General features: G+C 39.7%; 1 protein-coding gene and 1 pseudogene across 1 annotated transcript in view; both read left to right on the forward strand.

Moving 5' to 3' along the window:
* Positions 1-26,682, forward strand: part of LRMDA (leucine rich melanocyte differentiation associated) — a 1,164,713-nt gene that overhangs the window by 934,243 nt on the left and 203,788 nt on the right. The gene's annotated exons all lie outside the window — the stretch shown is intronic.
* LOC139036105 (U6 spliceosomal RNA) lies at positions 9,389-9,489 on the forward strand (annotated as a pseudogene).

A 26,682-nucleotide genomic window follows, 5' to 3' on the forward strand; every position in this document is an offset into this window, starting at 1 on the left:
TGCAACTGAACAAGAGAAAGAAACAATAAGCATGAGAATGGAAAGCATAAGCCAAAACTGTCGTGTTTATAGATGAGGAAATGGCAACCCACTCCAGTACTATTGCCGGGAAAATCCCATGGACGGAGGAACCTGGTAGACTACAGTCTATGGGGTTGCAAAGAGTCAGACACAACTGAGTGACTTCACTTTCACTTTTATTTGCTTTAACAGTTGGAAACACAAGTGAACCGACTGAAGGACTAATGAGAGAATTCACTGATAAAATAAGATATAATGCTAATATGGGCTTCCCTGGTAGCTCAACTGGTAAAGAATCGATCTGCAATGCAGGAGACCCCAGTTAGATTCTTGGGTGGGAAGATCTCCTGGAGAAGGGACAGCTTACCCACTCCAGTATTCTTGGGCTTTCCTAGTGGCTCAGATAGTAAAGAATCCACCTGCAATGTGGGAGACCCAGGTTCGATCCCTGGGTTGGGAAGATTCCCTGGAGGAGGGCATGGCAACCCACTTCTTACCTGGAGAATCTCCATGGACAGAGGAGCTTGGTGGGCTGCAATGCATAATGTCACAAAAGAGTCAGACATGACTAAGCAACTAAGTACAGCACAATGCTAGTATACAGAAGTCACTGGCTTTTTTTTTTTTTTTTTTTTTTTTGAGTTTCTACTTTCTGATGTTCCCATTAAGAATGGAATGGTTAATGTAAGGTAAATCATGATATTGAACATTATGAAAATATTTTTAAAAGTTGAGCAAAAATCAATATGAGTACAAAAGATTTGTATACTGTGACAAAATTTATATATTTAAAAGCACAAAATCATGCATATGTATACTCAAGCACATACATGTGTATAAATGCACAGAAGCAGTTTTGGAAGGATGGACATAAAAACTTAGACAATATATAGTTATTTCAACAATCAGGGGGTGATACAAATTAGAATGCAGAAGAGTAGAAGGACCAAAAAACTAGCTTTTTCAGTATCTGAATTTTTATTAGAATGTGCTAGTATTTACTCATGTAAAATTATGAAATAAAATAATTTTAAAAGTAGTAATAATAAAAATGAAAATAATAAAGGATCCAAAGAAGATGGAAGCTTTGAGTAATTTGTTAGCATTTTGGAGACTGAAATTTTATTTCCCCAAGGCCAGTGATAAATAAATAGTTTCTTTGAAAATGTTGCTTTTATTCAAATGTAAGTAATCCAGTGTTGGGAATCCATCTAAACTGTCTGTACTCTTGCCACTTTTGGAGAATGTGCTGTTCATATGAATTAAATATTCAGACAGAGAGATGTATAGAAAAAAGTAAAGAGGTCCATGCATCTTGCGTAGCTTACTGATTACTGAGAATGGGAAGGGAAATGTCCACATTAAGAGCTCCGATGGAGTGATTTCTTTAAAGCCAGGGACTGTGTTGGTATTTTCCATGTGTTTGTGGTCTCATTTAATGATGGGAATGTCTCCTAAAGCTGGATATTATTCCCATTTTGTATACGAGGAAATTGAAGCTTAGAGAGATACTGTGTAGTTTACCAAAGGTCCCAGTGTTAATAAGTGTCCTTCATGAAATCTAAACCAGGTCTGCCCCTGAAGCCTATGTTCTTTCTTCCGTTCCATGCTTCCCCCCAATAAAATGCACTTAACAGAATAACCACACTGAATACATTTTAATCTGTGTCTTGATGGTTCAAGAAAGCACTTCTGATTTTTTCAGTATTTCAGACATCCTGTGATGAGCATCAATTATCAGAGCAGTAGTGAAGCATGAAAATGATGGCTAATTGGAGATATCCAGCTGAAAGAAAGCTGAGCAATACTGCATTTACAGAATGTAGTGCTTTTAATACAGATAAAGAAAGGTTCAACACAATCACTGGGGTGATTTTTTTGTAGCCCCTTTGTTACTATGGACCTATGTATTCTGACGGTCTTTATCCCGTATATACTGATTTCATGTATGCTATGTTCTGTCATTTCCAGCCCTTGTGTTAGACCTTGTTTTGCTGTTTGCAGCTCTATAAATATTGTTTAGATATGTGATGCAATTTTCCCTCTGTTGAATTCTCATAGCGAAAGATCTGATCTCTGTAACCTGACCTAATGCAAGCAGAGTTTAAGTGTACTGCACCAACGGCTTCATAGATGACCCATTTGGTTATAGATTATAAATGCCATTTAGAGTAAGCAGGAGATGGCTCCTGAGTGTCTAGTAAACTTCAACAACCACCTGAGAGATACCTCTGTGTGACTGCATAAAACGGAAATAAAGAATGGCAAATAACCCATTGACTATGCACTTTCTCACCCGCTGAGAGCAAAACGCAATCCAATGCAATTTTAGTACTTACATGCCTCTGGGGGAAATAGACTCCTAAAAATCACCAAGTGCAGCACTGGAAAAATTCCTTAAATTTGTGCTATGCTTGGTGTTATAAAACCCAAGGAACCTTAGACTTTCTCCTTGAGTAAAATGGACTGGTAATTTTGTTTTGTTATATTATCCACCAAGCATAATGATAATGGGTCATATGCAATTTAGGAAAAAAATTAAGCCTAATAAGAAAAACCTCTAATAAATACTAACAACATCTTATTGGTATTGTCGTTAGTCTAACCCTCCTATTAACATTTGTTTTTACATATTAAATGATCTGTAATATGTTGGAAATGAAGAGAGCAGTAAAAATTAAAATAAGCATTCTTATATACATGGTACAAATGTTTGCATGCCTCTTCCTGCAGGCAGGTACTAGGAGGGATGGTACATAAAAGGGAGTGGTACCAGGATATAACAAGAGAGTCTTGATTTTAGATGTGTTGAGCAGTAAAAACACTCCCATGTAGGAAGTGGACCTTATCATTAACCTGGAATGCAGCCCATTCAATGAAAACCAGCATTCAGTCCTGAGAAAAGGATGCAATTAATTATCCCCTCAAATCAGGCTTCTTCTGAGCTAGTGGAGGAGAGTGAAGGAGTGGAGAAGCTTAGAGAAGCTCCAATACACAAACAAAAGGGTTTTGAGGAGTCCCATATATTGTTAGCTATCCTTTACATACGATGTGGTTGGATTGGGTAGAACTAAGGGAGTGTTTTCAGGAAGCCTTCCTTATTAGATGTGTTCCTCTCAAGCCTATGTAAGAACCTCCTCGGGAATGTCCATAAGGTAAAGATGTTGAACATGTTTCGGGGATTCTGATTCAGTGAGCCTGGGGTGACACTCTGGCTTCCTTTATTATTCATGAGCTCTGATGACTCTTCTGTAAACAGCAATTGGAGGACCACTACGTTAAATGACACTGACAAGGAGACTCTTTTCACAGGTCCTCTCAGCCATGAGATTTAAGAGAGCAGGGACTGTTTCCAAACCCTGCTGACTAGGGTTATGGCAGTCACAAGAACCTTCTCTTGTCCGGCCCTCAGTGGTTTCTGAGGACTAAGAAGCCTGTAGGAGATTCAATTACTATGAAGGATTTGCTGTGCAAGGCACTGTACTGTGTACAGAAATGACAAGGGTACCTTTTTTTCTTTTTAAGGAACTTACAGTTTAGGTGGAGACAGCAGACAAAATGCAATGAAGTATACAAGTGCTATGAAACTGAGGCGCACAAAGGGGTTGGTCATGAGACGGAGGGTGGCCTAAGTCATTGTAAGGCTTGAGCAAAGGACTGGCCGTGGATGCAGAGAAGAGGTCTTCACAGAAATGGTGTTGAGAAAGTTGAGCACGTGAGTGGTATCCACTCAGGAATAGTGGTATTCCTAAGTGGTGAGTGAGAGGGAAGAGTGTGAGATGACTCCCAGGTTTTTGGCCTGAGTAGTTTTGTGGAAGATGAAGTCGTTTCTGAGAAAAGGCGTTTGGAAGGAACAGATTCAGGGGAATGTATCTGGTGTCAAAGGTGTCTGTGCCTGCAAGTAGAGATGCTCTAAGGTACGGTTGTCAAACTTTTGCTGTAGTAAGTGTTTTAGGCTTTGGAGGCTGGATGGTCTTTGCCGTAACTACTCAGCTTTGTCTGCCATTGTACAGTGGAAGTATTTGTAGGCAATATGTCAGGAAACAGGCATGGCTGTGTCCCAGTAAAACTGTGTTTACTAAAGTAAGTGACAGGACAGATTTGGCCCATGGACTGTAGCTTTAAGTGTGAATGGCAGATATAGACAGAGAGGTATTGACTCCTCTATATCTATGTACACAGTGTCTTTCTCTGTAGCCATAGTATCTCAACTATCCTTTACAAACGCTGCATTTCATGGTTATTTTGAACAAAGAATTTTCAAACTGTCCAAAAATTGCTTAATGATTATAAAAAATTAAATTTGGAAATGTAAATTAAAGCTGTAAGATACATTTTGTATTCACTGGCTCAGCAAAATTTAAACAGCCCGGTAATACCAACTGCTGTCAAGTTGTAGAGCAACAGAAACTCAAATTATTTTTGCTGGAGTGTGAGTCAGTGTGTCTGCTTTGCCAAACAATTTGTCATTATCTGGTGAATTTGAATATATGCAAACTCTTAAGCTCCAACAATTCTACTCCCCAAGTTCTAACCTAGGAAAAGCTACTGTACCTGTTCAAATCAATGTGAACTATATGCATAGCATTTTCTGTAGTAGGAAAACAAAACAAAAATCAGACAAGAAAACTGGAAACAGCCCAAATGGTTCATTAAGTAAAGTCGAGTAATATTCAGCATGGGTGAATGCACAAAATTGGGAGGAAAAAAACTCACTGAATGATATGGTGTACTGTAATTATATAAAGTTCAAAAATGCAAATTAAAACACTATTTTAAGAGTCCTTACAGAAGTGGCAAAGCTATGAAGAACACTGCTGGAATGAAAAACTCAAATTCAGTTGCACTTACCATCAGTGGTAGGTAGAGGAATAGACAAAAACAACCCAAGAGATGTATTTATCTCTAAACTTGGTGAGGAGTACACAGATATTTTTAAAGCTGTTGTTCTCAATACTTAACATATTTTTTTTTCCCTTCATTTGTAATGGAGCAGGCATTGGATAATAATGAATAATGAGACAAAAGCAAACTCTTACTAACTTATCAATTTTATATTTTCAAGATGTGATTAACTCAAGGTAACTTTTTTCTAAAAAACAAATGTTAGTTTGGGGGACTGACTTCGTATCTGACTTGGTGTCTTTGCCAGTCATGTCACCTTTCTCAGTGACTGAAGGCCTGCTGGCTTCCAGTGTTTCATCTGGGCAGACGGCAATGGGAACCAGGGATAGCACGAAGGAGGGAGCAGTGTCAGGAGGCAAGCTCGTGTAACTCCTATAGGGTCATTTGAGTTCCCCATCTTAAGGAGAACAAGCATCATCTTTGGCAGAGGACACAATGTGGTCAGATTCCTCCCTGTCACTCAGCAAGTGATCCCACTGCTGTCTGTATATTATTCCAGTCATCTGGGTTTACAGGGACACTGTGTAGTGGTTTTGTGGTGTGGAAGCTATTGCTACCTAATTTTTTTCTTTCTTGAGTATCGCTTTGTAGTGTCATGATTACAAGCTTGGAAGAAGATAAGCTGTCTGTCCATTCTGAGTATAAATGGGCACTTGAGCTGAAACCACCTAGTTAATTTCCCCTTATTGCTGCAGGAGAATCTGAATCCAAACCACAACACAACCTAGCCCCTAAATCTCTATTAAAAACCACCTTGGGTAGTCTGGCAAAAGCTTTATTTAAAGTCAGCAGAGAATTGTAAAGTCAAAAGTGAAAAATGGTGCAACAAGAAAGAATCATAAAAAAATACTAGATCAGTTAAATGTAGTCAAAGGCAATTTAGTGTGTTCTGGCACCAGTCCTTATTGATGCAAAGAATGTGATGTGTCAGGGGTCGGCAAGAACATGTAGGAAATGTGGAATGAAGGATGCAGCTCCAAGCTTGACTCTGGGGCAGCCACACGGGCCATGCAGGAGGCCTTGCTCTTCCTTTGGACTAGGGATTTCAGGGAGAATATTCTAATTATCCCAGTCTGGACATCTGTTCCTTCCTTCTTAATGTTGTTTGTATTTTAAAATTAGAATTTTTTCATTCATGGGAATAAAGCAAACCAGAGGCTGCATAAATTGAGTCAGGCCAAGAAAGTAGATATTCCTCATCAGTACTTTTTAGTATCCTAGTCTCTTTGGGGTTACCACTTTGACCTGCATTTCATATTCACATTCCAAGCTGTGATTATTTCTGTCTCATCTTCTCCAGCTTCTTTAGTCAGTATGAGCTGATCTGATCAGTGATAAGCATTTCTATAGCTTCCATTTTATTCAGCTGCCATGTTTAGGTATTGTGCTAGGTCCTGTATAGCATTATCTCACCAATCTCACTAAAACCCTACACGGCAGCTCTTTGTAAATGCCAGTTTCACAGATGAGACCAACAAGGGCTCAGAGACTCAGAACTCTTCAGAGGTTACTCACTGAGTAGCAGAAACAGGGTTCACGAGGCCTGACTGCTCAGGTGTGTTATGCTAGAAGGATTGCTTCACTAACCTCATCTACAGTGGTACCTGGGGACCATACCTCTCAAGAATGTAGCTGTACTATAGGATAGTTTTAAGAATGAGACCAGTGTTTGAATCCTCACTTTACCACTTAGTGGCTTTGTGACCTTGGGCAAGATACTCTGTATCTCCCTCTCTGTAATATAGGTATAATAGTAATACCTACATTAGTGAGGTTGTTGTGAGGACCATGTGAGTTGATATAAATAGACTATTTTAAAGAGTTTCTGGCCCATTGTAAGTGCTATATTCATGTATGCTATTATTGTGGCTGATGGCACTTCTGTTATTAGTGTTATTGTTTTTGATGTCTTCTGGAGACAGGGTGCCTTCACTGAAGGAAATGGAATTGGCTAAAGGGGAAGTGAAGGGTCAGCCCCGTGGCAGGTCCCTGGGGTGGATGTTGTTAGGCAACACACTCAGTACTATTCCAATTCTACCTTATGGGGGGCCCGTGCACTTTTTGTAGACCCTTTTCTCACAAAGTGTTTTGGAGGGTCAAATGAGGAAACTGGATTCTGTGGGGGTACCCCTCTTAGGTACTTGTACTAACACATTCAGAATCAGATTCTGGGGTCACTTGCTTTTCCTTCCCATCTACAGATTTACTCCAGGAGAAACGGGGAAAGGTTTGGAGACTTCCTTGGTTCTAACAGGTCTTATCAGAATCTCTGTTGTAGATTCAGGAGGAGTGATTGGTTTAATGTAAATGCTTTAGAGGATCTGAAAGAGATTAGAGAAACCTATTCCAGAGGATAAAGGCAAGACAGGAGGGAACCATTAATCTCATGGACATTCAATTCCCTAAGAACTTTTTGGGGAGTGACCAGAAACAAGCCAGGCCATATGCTGTCCATTTGCAATCCTCCGAGCTCTGGACTTTTTTTTTTTTTTTGACGGATCGAGGCCAATGCCATTGCCTCATTTGGATGGTTCTTAAACTTGAAAAGGAACTGAAAGGTTGAGGCTTGCATGCAGAGTCGAAACAGATGATTTGACAAAAGTAGTCCTGACAAACACCAGGGCTCTCCCGATTGTCAGAAACAGTCTGATGATGACATGTTCGAAGCTTCCCAGACTGGCTTGCGTTTTGGTAAATAGGAACAATCAGGGAAGACATAGTTATGCTGTAGAGAGATCTGTGATGTGGAGAGAACAAGTTAATTGTTCAGCTTCAACTGAGACCTTTCACTCAAGTCATTAATCACAGTGCACAGTCTGGAGCCTTGGCCCTGCAGTTCAGGGCTTTAGGCTGCTCTCCCATTCCAGACCAAGGCTCATTCCAGGTGCTGGCCATTTGCGTTTCCCTCCAACTGGGCTGATTTATGTGCCCAGAGATGTTTCCTGGTTTTTCCAAATTCTGTTCCATTACTTTGTAATAAAGGGGACATGTGATTTCTGGTTTTGTGCAGATCCTCAGTTTTAACATCCCTAGTACCAAAGATTTTTTCAATTAGTCTGTGGCCTGTCTTCTGTGACGGAGAGGGTAGAAATGCTGTTCTGTGTTTTGAGTATCAAAATAAAGACTTTTAGAGACTCTTGATTCTTCCCTGCTTGGCTAGAGCTGAAGACACACGAGACCTGCATGAGGCTTTGTTCCTGCATTCAGTGTCTCAATGCAAATTAAGTCTTGGGAAACCTAAGTGACAATAGCTCACCATAGTGACTGACGTTATCCCCATTCTACCCCGACACATGTGGTTCAGGGTATATCAGGCCTTCCATACTGGGCCCAGGTCTCCGATGACAGAGTAAGCCAATATTGAAGACTTCTCAAGAGAACCTGAGTGTCAGAGGAGGACACTGTAATATTGAGGCTAAACAGGGCATTGCCGAGTGTTACCTATTTGAGTGAAAGATAAACCCAATCTAAGTTGATAAGGGGCAACAGATCCCTTGGGAGTTTTCCCAAGTGGCAGAAATGTTTTGCAAGAAAGTAATTGGAAATTGATATTTGACATATCTCTGGATTGCTTTTTATTCCTGATAGCACCAAAAGGTTTGGCCAAGAGTCAAGAGTGACTGACACACGAAATCCTGCAATCCACGGCTGAAATACAATCTCTTCTTTGTTGAAAGTAAGCAGCTGCTTTTTGACCCTTTGTTTCCTAACTAGCACATCAACTATAGAGACTTATGGGCTTAGCTTGGTGAAATGAACTATGAATATAGCCAATCCTGCCTTTCAGTACTTCTCTGAAAGAAAGTCTTCACTGGCAATGGAGAACTGTCCTTAAAATTCAACTCAATTTAATGGTCCTTTTTCAGAGTCTGCTATGGGCTCTGTATTGCATTGTGTACCATGGGACATGCAAAATAAATAACCAAATATGGCCTTTGCCCTTGAAGAACTTATAGGCTCCTGGGAAGGATGATGTGTTTATGAAACACATTTTCCATGGCAAGATAAGATATCACATGTGTGCCAAAGTGACTGGAACCTGAAATAAGTACAACAGGGAGTCAGAAAAAGGAGAGTAGGTGGACTAGAGTTGTCAGGGAAGACTTTATGGATGAGGTGGGACAAAGACATCAATATCCCAAACCCAGAATTCATCCTTAAAGAAACTGCAGGGAACATAGGATCAAGTTGTGGAGTCCCCTTTAAGTGAAAGTAAATTTGTTCAATATGAGGATAGATAATTTAGTTCAACAAATATTTATTGAGTGCACGCTTTGTGCCAACAACTGTATCTGATGAGGTAAGGGATGAATAATCCCTACACAGAACACACGCAGGTAATTCTCAGATGCTACCTTCTCTTAATGGAGATTTTTAAAGTTAATGCTGGTCTGTGTGATTCCAAAACCTGTGATTTTTACCACTTAACCATTCCATGTCTCAGAAAGACCTTCCCATGCTCGCTTTAACAATACCTATAGTAAAATTGGAATGGCATAGAAAAGATTATCATGGCTTTTGCCCAAGGATGATGTGCAAATTCTTGAAGCATTCTATATTTAAAAAAAATAGAAGAAGATGGACTTACCCAAGATATCTTTGGGTTGAAGAGCTGAGTCTAATTTTTTTGTGTAGTGCAGGAATGACACGTCCACCTTCATAAGCTGTTTACAGTATAAAGAATTGCATGAATGCTGATTGTGACAGGAAGGGACACTGAGTTGCGTTTGAGTAGCCCCCAATTACTGAGTTAGGGAGTACTTGGAATAGCATTTGAAAAGTCTGAACCTGGCCCAAACTCATGATCATAAGCAGAGTCCATGCTCTCTGAAGATCAGATTTTCTTGGAATTTCCATTATTCCCTTTGACTGCTGCTTTGGAAACCCAATTAGAAGGGTCTTCCATCATTAGCATTTGAGATAGTGTTGCACTGGGCTCTTGGGCTCTCATGAAGTCTGAACTTGGCACTACCCAGATGTAGTGGTAAAAGTCACTGAAAATTCTGTCTGTAGTCTTCCTTGCAAAATGAGGAAATCTACTATTTGTTCACTTAAGGTACAGGTATAACTATGCAATTGCAGACAGGTCTAGAAAGAAGAGAAGTCAGGATGACAATGGTGGTGGCAGTGGTGGTCGTCATAGACATGGTAATCATTATTCCAAATATCCACATAATTTTTAAATAATATAACCACAGAACACTAGTAAGCCCTGGAAAGAATCTAAGATATCAAGCACTGAGGCGCAGAGGTGTCAGAGTTTATTTAGCTAAGCAATACCAGAAGAGAACTAGAAAATCTCCCTTTCTAGCTAGCAATCATTCTCATACCACAGTGAGACCCTGCTTTGTAACCCCTGCATTTCTGCCACCCATGTGACTGCTTTGAAGCTCATTTAGATATCAAATTTAAATGGAATTCCCACAAAAACTTTTTTTTTTTAATTTGGAGGGACTGGTAGAAGGAAAAACTAGAAGAAATTTGAAAACACTCTTGATTCCTGTCATTTTCCTTAGTATTCAGCCACTCTCTTCATCTGAGAGGCTCATTCTGGCCCGCAAGTGTAGATACATACATACATATGTGCTTACTCACTCATCTGTATGCATGTGTATGTATCGATATGCATTCCTCTTCATCATCTGCAGTCATTTTACAAATAATGGCTTGTGTGTGTGTGTGTTTTATCATCTTATTTTTAAAATGAAAATGACAACTTCAAAATTTTTTGCAGAAATAGTTCTTTTATGGTTAAAAAAAAAAAAAAAGAAATCCAGTATGTAGGCCACGGTCATCTTTGGGTCACAAAGTTCCATAAGGGAGTTGGCATTGGGAGGGGATAAGTGGTGACTTTGGAATTTCTGTCCCTCCATTCTGGGTACATGCATCAAGTTGGTAACAAAGAAGTTCAGTTAGTGGAGAGCTAGTGAAATAGAGTCAAATGAGAAAGATAGAACAAGGTTGAGAGTACAGAGTATTGGCAGGATGTAGAAGGAGATGGAGAGGTATGGATACCCTCCCCACCTCTTACAGGCTCTTTTCCCAGTAAGGTTATCACTGTGCTGGGGGTGGGGTTGAGAGTGTATAAAAGGAGCTGAGACTTTTGATTTGAAACTTTTGTTTTTGAGAAATCTGTCTTGTGAACTTTCTTCTTGAATAGAACCAAAGGGATTTTGTAGAGTTAGGGACATCAGAGTGGGACTCAGAGTACAAGGGATAGATCATTCAAAACCTGATCTAGGTCCTGAGTTTAAGGGTGAAAAGTACTACAGGCTTTCTGTAAACCAAGGGAGCAAGGCAGCCAGATCAAAATCTGGCATAGGCTCTACTCAGCACACCCTGGCTCTAGGTACATCTACTTAGCAGGATGGCTTATTTGAAATCATCCAAAGCACTGTTGAGAACAGCACTGCGCCCACAGATATGGAACTTTTAAACTTTCTTCTATATTGTTCAGGCCTGTGAGGAAAGCACCCTTAATGTTCTTTCCCTTGACTAGCTGAGCATGGACAGTGAGGAAGCCCAGTGGCTCCCTGAGCAGACTGGCTGCAGAAACCACCCTCAGTGGTGGGCAGCAGATGTGTAAAACGTAAATGACCAGAGGGTCCTCTGTTTCACACTTCTGAGGAGGTAGCCACAACACCTAGAGTGTGGAGACCCAAATTTCCAGAGTTTCCCACCTCCATCTCCTGTAGAAAGGTTACAAGTAAGTCTGGCCTTAGGGGTCTGCCATTTCCCTGTCTATAAACATCATATCATGATTATTGTGCACATCCTTGTGCTCGGCGTCCTGAGGTGTGAGAAACTTAGAGGCCATTGTGGAAATAGGAAACGCAAGCACAGTCATGCCGTTATTTGCAGTGTGTGCAGAGCCTGCCTGACAACAGCTAGGGGACTTTGACAAATCAGAGACCACCATCACATATGGCGAGGCACTCCCAACTTTACCTCAGTAGCTGTTTCTTCTTATTGAAGAGTGAGAACAGTGAAAAGCCTAAAGCAAGCTGGAAGCAAATCCCTAGACGTGGTTCATTTCATGACCACAATGCTTGGTGGGATTATCTGTAAAAGCTCTGGCAGTCCTTATGGGAGAAATGCCAGATATAAAGCAACTGAATGTTCATTCACCTCTTTTAAGTTCTTTCATAAATAACTTGATTTACAAAAGAATATGGAATCATAATTGTCAACCAAGATGTCATTGTCACTTTAGGATGTCCAGAAACAAAGGGATATTATATCCTTTGTTCTTAGAGCACTACAGATGCCAAATTATGCACAGGGTTCCCTCATGGCATTGAGTGTGTGTGAGCCTAGAGGCAACTGAACACTGATTTCAGAAAGATATTGCCTCTGGTGGTGTTCTCACCTGAATATCTCCCTGGAAAAGTGGGAGGAAGCATGGCCCTCCTAGCCCTGCTGCATCCTGATGGAGCAGTAGGCAGCAAGGCATAGGAGTCCAAGAAATGGTAGGAGGTTTGGGGTAAACTCTTCTCAGCCTCCATCTAAAGAGCTTGACAAGGGTACCACTAAAGGGGATGAGAAATAATTCCAAACTTTTGGTTTTGCCTGTACATCAACATATACCAACAGGTACTTGTTTCAAAACATGAATGTTTGATTAATACATATCAGGCATCTGGAACAGAGAACAATGGAATTTGGGGCTTGAGTAGGACTTAAATGTCTTTCATTTTAACCACAACAGTCTAGATGCACGTAGTAGGCACTGGAAATATTTGTTGATTAGATTTTCTTTGATTGGAATTACATGGTTGCTTGATTTTGAGTCCAGATGTTTGGCATCCAGCCAGAGTTGTGTGCTCTGCATCTGTCATCAACCTCCCACCGCAGAGATGGTTGGCTAGGGGCAGCATTCCTCCCGTCCCCAGGGTGAGGTCTCATTTTGCCTCTTTCAGTTCCTGCATACTGGCTCATATGACCATGGGCCACAGTGTGTTCATTGCTTAGTTGTGTCCAACTCTTTGCGATCCCATGAACTGTGGCCTGCTAGGCTCCTCTGTCCATGGAATTCTCCAGGCAAGAATACTGGAGTGGGTTGCCATTCCCTTCTCCAGGGGATCTTCCAAACCCAGGGATTGAACATGGGTCTCCTGCATTGCAGGCACATTCTTTATGGTCTGAACCACCGGGGAAGCCGTGGGCCACAGAACATGTGGCAAATGACCTGTGGAGCTCACTAGCTGTAGAAGTTGTCCTCCACACCCTCATTCCCCTACAGTCATGGTGGATGTATTTTATGAGAGAAAATATTGGCATCCCAGCCAGCAGACCACAGCAGTGCTGGTGATAAGGACTTGTACAGTCACGTATTCATCCATTCCACTGGTCACTGCAAAACTGTTGAGGACATGTCCATCAGCTCCCAGCACTGCCCAGGAAGCGGAGGAGGAAATATGAGAAGACCCATGAAAGGGAAAGTAGAAGTTAGTGGGGATGTAAGACCTTCATTAACTTCTAGGGAACAGTGATAGGACGGGTGGTTCCATTAGTGCTGATGGCATGGGCAGCAGAGGGGAAGGATGCCATATGGTAGAGTGGACATGTGCATTAGACCTGGGTCTGCATTTCATATCTGCTTTGCAACTCCAGCATGTGACTTTAAGCTCAGGCCTCAATTCCTGGTCTTGTAAACAAAGAGAATGTCCCAGGATATTTTTCAGATCCTTCTGTGACACTTTGATCAGGAATTTTGAGATCATTTTCCCATAATTTAAGCTCCCCCAAAACCTAGAACTTACTACTTTCATAGATAAACGGATAGACTTCTAATACACTAAGGAACCTGGGAATGAAAAGTAGTGAAAGAAGGTTTAGATGGTACAGTGATGTCCGACAGAGGATCAAATGTTTGGATGGCGTCACAGACTCAATGGACATGAGTTTGAGCAAACTTTGGGAAATCGTGAAGGACAGGGAACCCTGGCATGCTTCAGTCCATGGGGTCACAAAGAGTTGGACACAACTGAGCAACTGAACAACTATGACTACTGATGTCTTGGTTAAAAGACAGCAGCAGTTGTAGGTCTGTGAGGTTCCATTTTGGATAAAAATACAAAGGTTTGTTATGGTTGGGAATGGAGCTCTTATTCAAAGTAAGACAGTAGCAAGTTTGATCTTTCTTCATGGATCACATCCTTGGTTCAGTTATTATTATTTCAGGACCAATAGCATCTTGTTGCCCTTGAGTTGGTCCACAAACTGCCTTGGTTCATCATTGTTGGTATGGCAACCTTGTGAGTAGGTTCCAGAAGGCATTTGCTGCCAGTGTTAAAGGTGGCACCCAAGAAACAGGGGCTCTATTTTTGTGGTTAGTTGAGAAATAGGATAATAGTTGAGATAGGATAAACTGGCTTTGAACCCAGAAGTAGTGTAGGTACAAGTTATACTCCTGTCTAGCTGAAAGATAGATTCATTACCCAGGTGGTTTCCAGTCTCTTTTGACTCCATGGAGTGAGGTCAAATGTGTTACCTATACAAAGGACAAAGCACAAAAGTCTTTAGAAACCTCTCACTTGTGTATAGTACTGTATTGCTTTCTGAGAGGTTTATGACAGTTATGAACCAACTTGATCATTCCCCACAATAATGCTATGAGATCAGTAATTATATTCCTAAATGACAAGAGGAAACTGAGGTCTGAGTATATCGATAGAGTTAACTGTTTCTCAAAGGACAGTTTTAATGAATGTTGGAAAAAGTCCTACCCTGAAGCTGTTCAGAACCTTCTCTCCACAGTTGAACTTATTCTATAGTTTAAAATATACCTGATTCTGTGTACTTCTTTTTAAAATACAGGAGCTCCTAGGAAAGAAGTCATATCAAGCTTACTGTCACTTAAGTTGTTGCCTGAATTTTTTTTTTAACAATCATTTTCATATGACATAGTTGAGCACAGAATACTAGATTGTCAAATTTAGATTAAGTGCAAGAGGATTAGGATAGATTTGGGTTTAGGGAGTTTGTTTGGAGCAACCATCCTAAAGCAGGCATAATGAGGACCTTGGGACTTCAGTTCTGAATGAGGGGGGTCCCTAAGTGGGGAATAGTGATGCAAGGTGTGAATCAAGGGAGAGATTGAAATCAGAGTAACTATTCATGTTTCGGGCTTTGGTTAGTCTCTCTGTCTTGGACCCATCCCTAGCGAGCGGGGTGGGATTGTGATGGATGGGGTCAAACCCATCTGCAATTACTGGCCAAACACCTGGCTGTGGGCATTGGTCCATTTCATATGCTCTTGTATTCTGCTAACTACTTAAGGCAGAAAAAATCATTCCCCTATTTGACTCCAATGTGTGCCAGTTGAAACTGAAATCTTCATACTGAGCAAATGTACCAGAGAACACTCTATAAACTTAATGAGGGAGATGAAGAGATATGTGCCAGAAACCTAGAAAATTTAACACTGATGAGGTTATGACTATTATATGTTTAGTTAAATTGTTGACACTGACAGGACGTGGCTGAGGAAATCTACCATCCGTTTTCTTCTTGTATCAGTGATAATGGTTCCTTGGTGTGCTCTTCCCAGTTAACAAAAATACTCTTCCCAAGTTAAATGCAGGAAGAAGTGACATAAGAAATACTTTTATTATCTCTGCTCTTCTGGGAGTTCCCTCCAGGCACATTATTTAAACCAGGACTTCTTCCGACTGGCAAATGAGTTTGGAGGGAGGGACTCACAGGTTCAGAGGTGAATGTAGAGGGTCCTGAGAGGTGGGAGCCTCCTAGCCCTGTACTTGCATATGTGCCCTGGCAAACCCATCTAGCAGAGTGGTATGCGCATCTTCCCCAAATCCCTCTTCTACCTTTCACATTTTCCCTCCCCTCAAAAACAGAGAAAGGTTCTTCTTTGCCTAGTGAATAAAATCTCAACTCCTTAAAGTGGCATTGAAGGCATAAATGTGATCACAATTTTTGTAAACTGCAAAGTGCTATATAAACATTAACTATTTGAAGAGGAATCAGGGAGTGGTAGAAAAAAGTATTGAATCTGGAGTCAGGACACTTTGGTTTGAGTCTTGTGCTAGTTGGGTGACCTTGGACAGGTCACTTAAACTCTCTGAAGCTCAGTCCCTTTATAAGACAAGATAATTGTGATAGTTATATTAATTGAAAGTGACATAGTAATTAGCAAAGAGTGGACACTCAGTACCTATTAATGAAGACATGGTAACTGAAGGCAGTTTAGTCCTCTTGAGAACACTGGCTGTGGAGACATAAATTACTTATTTTCCTGTGTCTTTTATTCCCTGCCTATAAAATGGGGATAAGATGGAAGAGTCAAGTGAATTAATACATACCTAGATCTTTCAACAGTGCCTGGGCCATAGTAGTCCTTCTGTAAGTAATGAGGCTCCTATTACTGCTGTGGTTACTTTTATTAAACACCCGTTCTGGCCTTATCTTTCGAGCTTTATTTGTTTTTCAGTAGAGAGAGCTTCTCCACCAGGTCATAACATCCTTAGGATGGAGACTGATTCTTACCTTTAACTGGTGTGGAATTTATTCAGTGCCTGAAAAATACTTAATCATTTTGTTGTTTAAAAAAACAAAGTACAAATATATGCTTGCTGTGTCTACACAGCATTGTATTAGAGGTTTTAGCTGGTGGAGTAAGGCAAGAAAACAAGAAAGAAAAAAAAAATCTAGACTGGAAAGGAAGGAAAAAGGTTCTCTTCATTCACAGATGATCATGTAATAGAATCTATAAAAAGGTACCAGAAGTAATAAGTGAATTTAGCAAGGTTGCAAGATATAAGATCAATATAAGAATCAAATTGTTTTTAGTTGCTTATCCTTAGTATTGTCACAGGCAATGGCACCCGACTCCAGTACTCTTGCCTGGAAAATCCCATGGATGGAGGAGCCTGGTAGGCTGTGGTCCATGGGGTCGCTAAGAGTCGGACACGACTGAGCGACTTCACTCTCACTTTTCACTTTCATGCATCAGAGAAGAAAATGGCAACCCACTCCAGTGTTCTTGCCTGGAGAATCCCAGGGATGGAAAAGCCTGGTGGGCTGCTGTCTACGGGGTCGCACAGAGTCAGACATGACTGAAGTGACTTAGCAGTAGCAGTATTGTCACAACTAGACCAATTAACTGGAGCACAGAATGAGTAGGGAGTAGTGATGGTAAATAAAATTGGAAAGGCAGGTTGAAACTCAGTTTGATGACATAAATCAATTTGGAATGCTTTTGCTCAGGCTTTTGTCCATCTGTCCCCTCCCTTCCTTCCTACCTTTTCTTTCTTTCCTCTTTCCTTTGTTTTTTTTGTTCCTTTCCCCTTTTCTCTTCCTTATTAGTCTGTTGACATAAACAACTTTTCTCCCTGAAAAAAATGTGGAATTTTGTTTCTTAAAAACAAAGTTTTTTTTTTTTAATTCTTTGGATTAAATTAACAAAATGAGCATAGCTAAGTTGCTTTGAACTTTCAGGGATCATTCTGTGAAAAGAGTTCCCAAAGACAAGGATGTAATATCAGTACATGGACTCTGGAACTGCAGGTATCCGGATTCAAGTTCTTTCTCTTAACAATATCTGTAACTTTGGCAAAATCCCTTCAGCTTTTTGAGGCTCAGTTAGCTTGTTTTTAAGAAGAAATAATGGTTACATGACCTCTTTCTTTATAGGGTTCTGGATGGCTCACTTCAACACTTTTTGAGTTCCTAAGAATTGGACCATGACATGGAGATGGAGAGTCTTTCCCTTTTTAAGGAACATTTAGTGAAGATATGTGTGAAAATAGCTTCAATGTCATGAAATAGGCTGTTAAAGTTGTATAAGGAGAAACATGGGAGGTGCAGAGAAGGGGTTAATTAGCTGTGCTTGGGGAATAGGGGACCATTTCGCTGCCTCGATATCTATACCCAACCTCAAAGTTTAAGTGGAATTTTTAACAGTTAGAGAAAGGGGCAACTTCAATACAAATATAATCTTATATTTGCTTAGCACTTTATTCTTTTGCTTGACATAAATTAGAGGTGGTGTAAAAACTGTAATTTAAAACTGTAAGGGATTATTATTGCTATTCCAGGGGCAGTTGTTATTACTTTAAACTGTTCTTTTGGTAAGGCTGGGGAAATTTCGACCTTAAATTGCAGCAACTTAACAAAGTTTGTTTACATAAAAATTCCCAGGGAATTTTTCCATGTTGGAGGAACCAGAAGTCTTAGGAATTTAGGTCCTACTGAGACAAAAGCAAAAGTAGAGTGACAAAGATTAGGAGAAGGTCATTGAAAAGAAGAAAAGAGGATGTTAATTAAGTCTTTGCAAAATGATGGCCCATTTTATAATTATGGCACAAATAGTTAAGTAAAACTACAAAAATATAGAAACCTAGATGTTTCAACACTAGTACAACATTAACCCAAAGGACTCAATCTTTGTGAAACGTTGCAACCTGAGAATTTTCCCTTGGCAATCCTGATAAAACATGTGGCACTGCCCCTAGGAGAGAACTGGGGTCACTGCCTTGGGTTAAATTACTCAGCTCTACAGATACTTGCCTTGGTCCAACATGCCATCTATGCAATGTTGAATATTTGACAAAGTACTGAAGATTATTTGGAAATACAGATAGGAACAGTATTTGGAGGTTTGCAGAAGAGTGGGAAGTGGAGCCAAGAATGTACCTATAATTTAGTGTGAGGAACAATAATGAGGTCTCATAAAAATAAATAACCATGATGTTAAATAGACTGCAGATCATTTGCACCTCGAGGCTTCTCTTAGGTTTTGTGCCAGTTGAAAAAAGAAAAGAGAAAAAGTGATAATTGGCCTTGCACTTTGAAGACAGAAGACACAGTATTTTAAGTAATCAAGAGTCGGACACAACTAAGCAACTAAACTGAATCAAAAAGAATCCCTCCCCAATTATTAATATTTAAAGGAAGAAAAGCAAAATCCATCAAGCTATCTAGAGTAACCATCCTGGATTTGGAAAAAGACTTTAAGCAACTCTGCCTAGAATCATACTGTTTTTTTTACTGCTCTTGACTTTATTTTAAAGCTGATGTTGCTATCTAGAAAACCTAACAGATGTAAGTATTTTGGTTTTACTCACTGAGAAGTCATTTCCAGTCGCATTGGAGAAATGGATTCTAGTGTTTGCCAGTAACCACTCCTCCTGTCCTTTAAAGAAAATAGCGTGTGTATTGGAAAAAGCACTGAACAAGAAGTCTGGATGACAAGAGTTCTAAAACTTGCATCTGCTAGTGCTTGAGTTTTAGACTTCAGATAAGTCAAGTCACAGATGTGATCCTCAGTTTTTTCCCCTGTAAGACAGGAACAGTCATACCTACACAGCTACCTTGTAGAGTTGTGAGTGTCAGTTGAGAAGTTGGACTTGGAAATATCATGCAAATGCAAGAGAGTGTAGGTTGCTACTCCTTGCAGTGGGCCTCTGAGACACAGAATGACAGGATGGACCTCGGGGACTATATATGAAGCCATTGGTATTAAAAAAAATATTTTATTGGAGGATAATTACAATATTGTGATGGTTTTTTCCATACGTCAACATGAATCGGCCATGGGCGTACATGTGTTCCCTCTGTCCTGAACTCCCCTCCCACCTCCCGCCCCACCCTACCCCTCTAGGTTATCACAGAGCACCAACTTTGGGTGTCCTGCTTCAGGCATCAAACTTCTCTATTTTACATATGGTAATGTATATGCTTGGTACTTTTAACAAAAATGTTAATTTAGTTTAGTGGTATATGCTAGGGTGCAACACAGCTTTATTTTTCTTGGAACTGCCCCTGTGTATTCACTCTGTAGGACTAGATCTTCCTCTACTTCTGAATAAAATCCCAGTTGGTGCCCCAGACTTGCTGCTCACTCTTGGAAAACAAGTCCTCTGTTTACTGAGTCTTGAAATATTCAAGACTCCAGTTATAAATGAATGAAAGACTCCAGTTATGAATACCAGTTACAAATATCACAAGTCTAGGGTAAGAGTGAAAACTGAACTTCATCCACAGATAATGTCTCTTCTGTGGGCTGAGGGATGTCTTCTTCCTTTATTCTCTCATCTTCTTCTCGTTCCCACAACTCAGGTAGGTTCAGTGAAGAAAGGGACGAGGAGGAAGAGCAGGAGGAGGAGGAGACAGGAGCAGACTTGCTGCCAGTCTGGCCCTGCTTTGCTCTTCCAGGGACAGATGTGTAGTCTGGCCCTTCTCCTTAGGCTGTTTCATGAGCAGCTGGAGTCCTCTCACTTGATGGTAATAAATACAGTCTCCTAAGGCTGTTCACTTGTTATTCCTCTTTCAAATCCTGGACATCTGGGAACTTCTCTGTTTTGAGATTTCTGTACCTCCAGCAGGGCAGGATCCAGGATTAACGCAGGGAGCTTTTTCTTACACTTGGCCCTAATCTCCTCCATGGAAATATAGATCTTTGACTTACTCATAGTGGGAAATGGCTACATCATTCAAACAGACCTCTTTTACTGAGCCATCTAGAAAGCGACCTCAGCCTTTTTTTCACTTGTTAAATTTTTTAGACGTAAGTCATATATCAGTTCATTCTTATCCTGAAAATTCAGGAGACATATATCAAGGTGCCCAACTGATCCACTGGATCACCTCTCATTTGCTTGAGATGACAGAAGTCCCCCTAAGCCTTATCCATGGAGGTGAAGCATTGCAAGCAAACCTAAAAATTCTCTTTAAAGAAACCTCCATTTTGCACTTCCAGACTGCTCTCCTACACATCCAATATCTTTTCTTGGTCATGTAGAGAGTTGAAATCAGCTAAGTGTTGCAAACCCATTTCTTAGATACCTCCATTCAGGTCCTGCCTAGGTGTTCTGGTTCCTGATCTTAGAATGTGGGTCTGGTTGGCTTCTGTTGTCTTGAGGCTTTAGTTGAACTTGAACGGAATCCCATTGTAGCATTTTACTCTATTCATATCCATGTATCCCAAACTGTGGGCTTCCCAGGTAGCACTGGTGGTAAAGAACCCACCTGCCAATGCAGGAGGCATAAGAGATGCCGGTTCGATTCCTGGGTCAGAAAGATCCCCTGGAGGGGGGCATGGCAACCCACTCCAGTATTCTTACTTGGAAAATCCTAAAGACGGAGGAGCCTGGTGGGCTACAGTCCATAGCGTCACAAAGAGTCAGACATGACTGAAGCAACTTAGCCTGCATGCATACATCCCAAAGTGTAGTTTGTAGAACATTGCTTCAGAGAAGTGTTTCAAGATTTTTAAAGTTCTTGATCAAAAATCTTGGGAAACAAATGTAAGATTTTCAGCTATTAAGGTGCTTATTGCACATAGACCTATTAAATAATATGTGGAATCTATAATTTGGAACCCAGTTTGATACTTTTTAGTTCCAGTATTCTTCAGATATATTTATCTGTACAGCTGATTAATACAGTCTCTTTGCTTATGTTTTGGGCAGTGCTGCTCCAGATACAACTTAAGAGTCTTTTCTGATTAAGTGAGGCTTCCACTGGGCATAGCTAAGTATATTCATACATTCCTCTAAGGTTTCCCTACTAGTGATAACGGGCTCATGTTCATGTGAATATATATTCTGGAAAGAGTCAAACAGCATTAGCTGTGTGGAGAGAGAAAAGAGGTACTTGTTGTGCTATTTATGAAGGACAGCAAATACTTTAAAAATTAGGTAGTACAGATAATACATTAGACTACGAATTTAGAGTTTTCCAGTATTTTGTTTAGATTTTCAGAGTTTAGCTTTGAATTGTAAAGGCAAGTTCAGTTCAGTTCAGTCGCTCAGTCTGTCTGACTCCTTGCGACCTCATGGACTGTAGCATGCCAGGCTTCCCCATCCATCACCAACTCCCAGAGCTTGCTCAAAACCGCATCCATTGAGTCAGTGATGCCATCCAACCATCACACCCTCTGTCATGCCCTTCTCTTCCTGGCTTCCACCTTTGCCAGCATCAGGGTCTTTTCTAATGTGTCAGTTCTTCACATCAGGTGGCCAAAGTATTGGAGCTTCAGCTTCAACATCAGTCCTTTCAGTGAATATTCAGGACTAATTTCCTTTAGGATGGACTGGTTGGATCTCCTTGCAGACCAAGAGACTCTCAAGAGTATTCCCCAACACCACAATCTGAAAGCATAAATTCTTTGGCTCTCAACTTTTTTTATAGTCCAACTCTCACATCCATACATAACTACTGGAAAAACAATAGCTTTGATTAGACGGACCTTTCTTGGCAAAGTAATGTCTCTGCTTTTTAATATACTATCTAGGTTGGTCATAGCTTTTCTTCCAAGGAGCAAGCATCTTTTAATTTTATGGCTGCAGTCACCATCTGCAGTGATTTTGGAGCCCCCAAAAATAAAGCCTGTTACTGTTTCCATTGTTTCCGCATCTATTTTCCATGAAGTGATGGGACCAGCTGCCACGATCTTAGTTTTTTGAACGTTGAGTTTTAAGCTAACTTTTACACTCTTCTCTTTCACTTTTATTAAGAGGCTCTTTAGTTCTTCTTTGCTTTCTGCCATAAGTGTGGTGTCGTCTGCAAATCTGAGGTTATTGATAGTTCTCTCAGCAACCTTGATTCCAGCTTGTGCTTCATCCAGGCCAGCATTTCTCATGATGTACTCTGCATATAAGTTAAATAAACAGGGTGACAATATACAGCCTTGATGTACTCCTTTCCCAATTTGGAACTAGTCTGTTGCTCCATGTCCAGTTCTAACTGTTGCTTCTTGACCTGCATACAGATTTCTCAGGAGGCAGGTCAGGTGGTCTAGTATTCCCATCTCTTTAAGAGTTTTCCACAGTTTGTTGTGATCCAAACAGTCAAAGGTTTTGGTCAATAAAGCAGAAGTAGGTGTTTTTCTGAAACTTTCTTGCTTTTTCAATGACCCAACGGATGTTTGCGATTTGATCTCTGGTTCCGCTGGCTTTTCTGAATACAGCTTGAACACCTGGAAGTTCTCGGTTCACATCCTGTTGAAGCTTAGACTTGAAGAATTTTGAGCGTTACTTTGCTAGCATGTGAGATGAGTGCAATTGTGTGGTATTTTGAACATTCTTTGGCATTACCTTTCTTTGGGATTGAAATGAAAACTGACCTTTTCCAGTCCTGTGGCCACTCAAATTTGCTGACATATTGAGTGCAGCACTTTCACAGCATCATCTTTTAGGATTTGAAGTAGCTCAACTGGAATTCCATCATCTCCACTAGCTTTGTTCTTAGTGATGCTTCCTAAGGCCCACTTGACTTTGCGTTCCAGGCTGTCTGATTCTAGGTGAGTGATCAGACCATCTTGGTTTTCTGAGTCATGAAGATCTGTTTTGTATAGTTCTTCTGTGTATTCTTGCCAACTCTTCTTAATCTCTTCAGCTTCTGTGAGGTCCATACCATTTCTATCTTTTATTGTGCTCATCTTTGCACGAAATGTTCCCTTGGTATCTCTAATTTTCTTGAAGAGATCTCTAGTCTTTCCCATTCTATTGTTTTCCTCTATTTCTTTGTATTGATCACTGAAGAAGGCTTTCTTATCTCTCCTTGCTATTCTTTGGAACTAAGCATTCAGATGGATATATCTTTCCTTTTCTCCTCAAAAACAGTGACTTATTTTCAGATTTGTTTTTTAAACAGAAAACTTTATTATAAAGAAGAAGTGCTTGAGAATAGCGAGAGACCCCAAGGTCTTAATAATTTAACAATCTCCGAAAGCACAAGTCACAGCAAGGGCAGGGCAGGGGCCAGGGGAATGGTGGGCTGGTCCATAGTTTATTCCTTCTACATATTTTCTCCTACAGCCATCAGTTGTATAGGTTTTGAATCACCTTAAATGTCTTTACCTTTGCACAATTGGTCAGTTTTGTGGTGTTTTCAGATAGGCATCTTCTTTATTCAACTCGTTTTTGAATGTGGGTCATAACTTCCAAGATGCATTTCTAAATAAATAGCCTGTACAGTCCATCTATTAATCCAGTGTGTCTTTAGAAGATGATTGGGTTGATGATTCTTTTTGTTTCAAACTTTGCTAGTATTTGTACTGAATGACATCACAGTCTTACAAGCGTGAACTGTCCTGGACTGCCTGCCACTGTCATGATTTTAGTACTGAAACTCCTGTATCTTGGGAATTCAGTCCCTGGGATACAAAACATCTTGGGCTTTGATGATGAATGCCAAAGGTTTGTGTAAAAGTTGAAAATCCATATGGCAGCCTCAAAGTATAGTCATGGGAAGCAAAGCTGTTTTTCGCGTGAAGAAGGCATAGCATAGATTATCTACCGTCTGGAGTTGCTGTCACTGTTTTCCTGCTTTGTGTTATAGCCATGATTTGAAGTTCACACTGATGAATCATCCACTGTTGTTTCACTCCAACTGATGCAGCTTAAGTATACACCTTCACTACATTGTGATTGTGAGCGTTAACCATCCATCTATTTGACTTCGTCTGTGGAATGCATAGATGAAATATTGTGCTTTGTATCAAGATAGTATTAGTTTAATTTTTTACATGTAACTATTGTAACCATATTTTCTAAGAATTCAGATCATAAAGATGAAGATGATTCGAGCACCAATACTAGTATGACCTAGACATCTCAAAGAAGGTTAAATGCATCTTATTTTAATTAAAGATGAAAAGACTCATGCCACTTAATTGGGTTGATAAATAATCAAACAGAGCATTTTGTACATTATGTAGAAATAATTTTTAAAAATTAAAAAGAATTTGAAATTGGACATAGAGAAGATGCGATAGCACATAAGAAAATTGAATCTCAGTCTTGGGATGAGACATATAAGTACTTCTAAATCAGTCAAAGGCTTTTTCATCTTCCAAGAAGGTACCAACATTTAGTGGAAAATAGTCCCTGCTGAGTTAGCCTGGGTATGTAGCACATACAAGCTGTATTATCATATTATTCTCATGATTGCTCTATGAAACTGATTAAAGTTGTATTTTTTGAAGCATACTTTGTGGTTAAAATGTCCTATGGGTTAACAAAAGGGGATATTTGGAATAACAAATATGTTGACCCTCTAGAGAGTAGAGTTGTTTTTTCAAATCTGTTGAATAACCATGCTTTCTGCAGTAGATCAAGTGACCCCTCAAATCACAGCAACAAGATAATATTCCCTCTGATTCTTGAGTATTTGGACTTGAAAAATTGAATTTCAGATGATCTTCTTGATTTTAATGAAACTGCAGAAAACATAAAAGATTGTTATCTAAATACAAGCTATACTTCACTCTATACTCACTGCATATTGGCAGATAATACAAATGTAAATATTGTTAAATTCCATTTACTGTTTAAGTTTTTCAGTTTAGTTCAGTGACTCAGTCATATCTGACTCTTTGTGACACCATGGATAGAGCACATCAGGCTATCCTCTTTATCACCATCTCCTGGAGTTTGCTTAAACTCAAATCCATCAACTCAGTGATGCCATCCAACCATCTCATCCTCTGTCATCCCCTTCTCCTCCTGCCCTTAACTTTCCCAGCATCATGATCTCACCAGCTAAATATCCTGTCCACCCTGTTTATAAGACTGCTCAAATGGGAATAATATTCTTCCCTGTGATTTTGAATCCTTCATATTGAAAATTTTAGGTCACTTTCAGCTTCCTCAAAACAAGCAAAAGCACTTGAAATTTTTGAGTTAATAGAAATGGAGACAACTTTTTAAGGTATGTATCTACAAAATGGCTATAATTATTGATACCCACAGAAAAGATGTTAAAATGTTGGCTTGCTCTAAATCATATTTTCAAAGTATGTGGTGAGAAGAATGTTTCACTAATTTGGAATCCTTTAAGGATAAGCATGGAGAAAAGGATTACAGTAAAACAGAAATTTATAGAGTGTTTCTGCTCTTTGATAATCTATGAAGAGGTCACAAGGAGCCTAGAAAAGAATTGTTTGTGTTGTCTAATGTCATGTATAGGATAGAGAAAAATGCATACAAAGGAAAAACCTCAGTTTTGAAAAATAAGGCTGCTTCTAAACAACAACCAAAAATGAACCAAGTGAACAGCCAAGTCAAACATGTCTTTCTCAATTTCTTTATTAAAACTATAACTTACTTGGAATCCAACTGCAATTTCACAAGTTTGAATTATCTCTGTGTGTAAACTATTTCCCCTGAGAAAAAGACATTTACTTATTATGGCATCTAATTTGCTTCCTAATGTTTTATAAACAATGAACATGGACCATCTCTGTGATAAACGATCGTGTAACTATCTGTTGACAAACTGCTGATCTATCAAAACAACCATGTAGATACAAGGTGGAGGAACAATTTTGGAGAGTGGAAAATGAATTCCTATAAGTCTTAAGATCCTGTGCTTGCTAGTAAGTAAACTCTGAAGTGTTCCAGGCTGAAGCAGTTTCACTGACATGGTGTTTAGTTTGATGTCTCCACGTTGGACTGACACTAGAACACTAAACTGTGGGCTTGATAAGAGCAGAGTCACAAGTCAAAGAGAATTTTACATTTGACTATATTCAGTTACCACTACATGAAGGAAAAGAAGGTATCCTAAATGCTACAGGCAGTTCAGAGAAGTATTATTTGAAAAGGGAATAGTAGAAGTAAAAATATCCTATTACATCATAAGAAGAAATATATCATTGTTATTTTTTATTAAATATAGATAATATCTGTTTATATTTTCATTCTCCCTTTAAAAAGTCATATATTTACATATTTTAAGACATATTTTAAGAATAATATGATAAGGTAGTAAAATTTAATATATCCAAAA

The sequence above is a fragment of the Odocoileus virginianus genome, chromosome 7 (assembly GCF_023699985.2).
Source record: "Odocoileus virginianus isolate 20LAN1187 ecotype Illinois chromosome 7, Ovbor_1.2, whole genome shotgun sequence".
NCBI classification, from domain to species: Eukaryota; Metazoa; Chordata; class Mammalia; order Artiodactyla; family Cervidae; genus Odocoileus; species Odocoileus virginianus.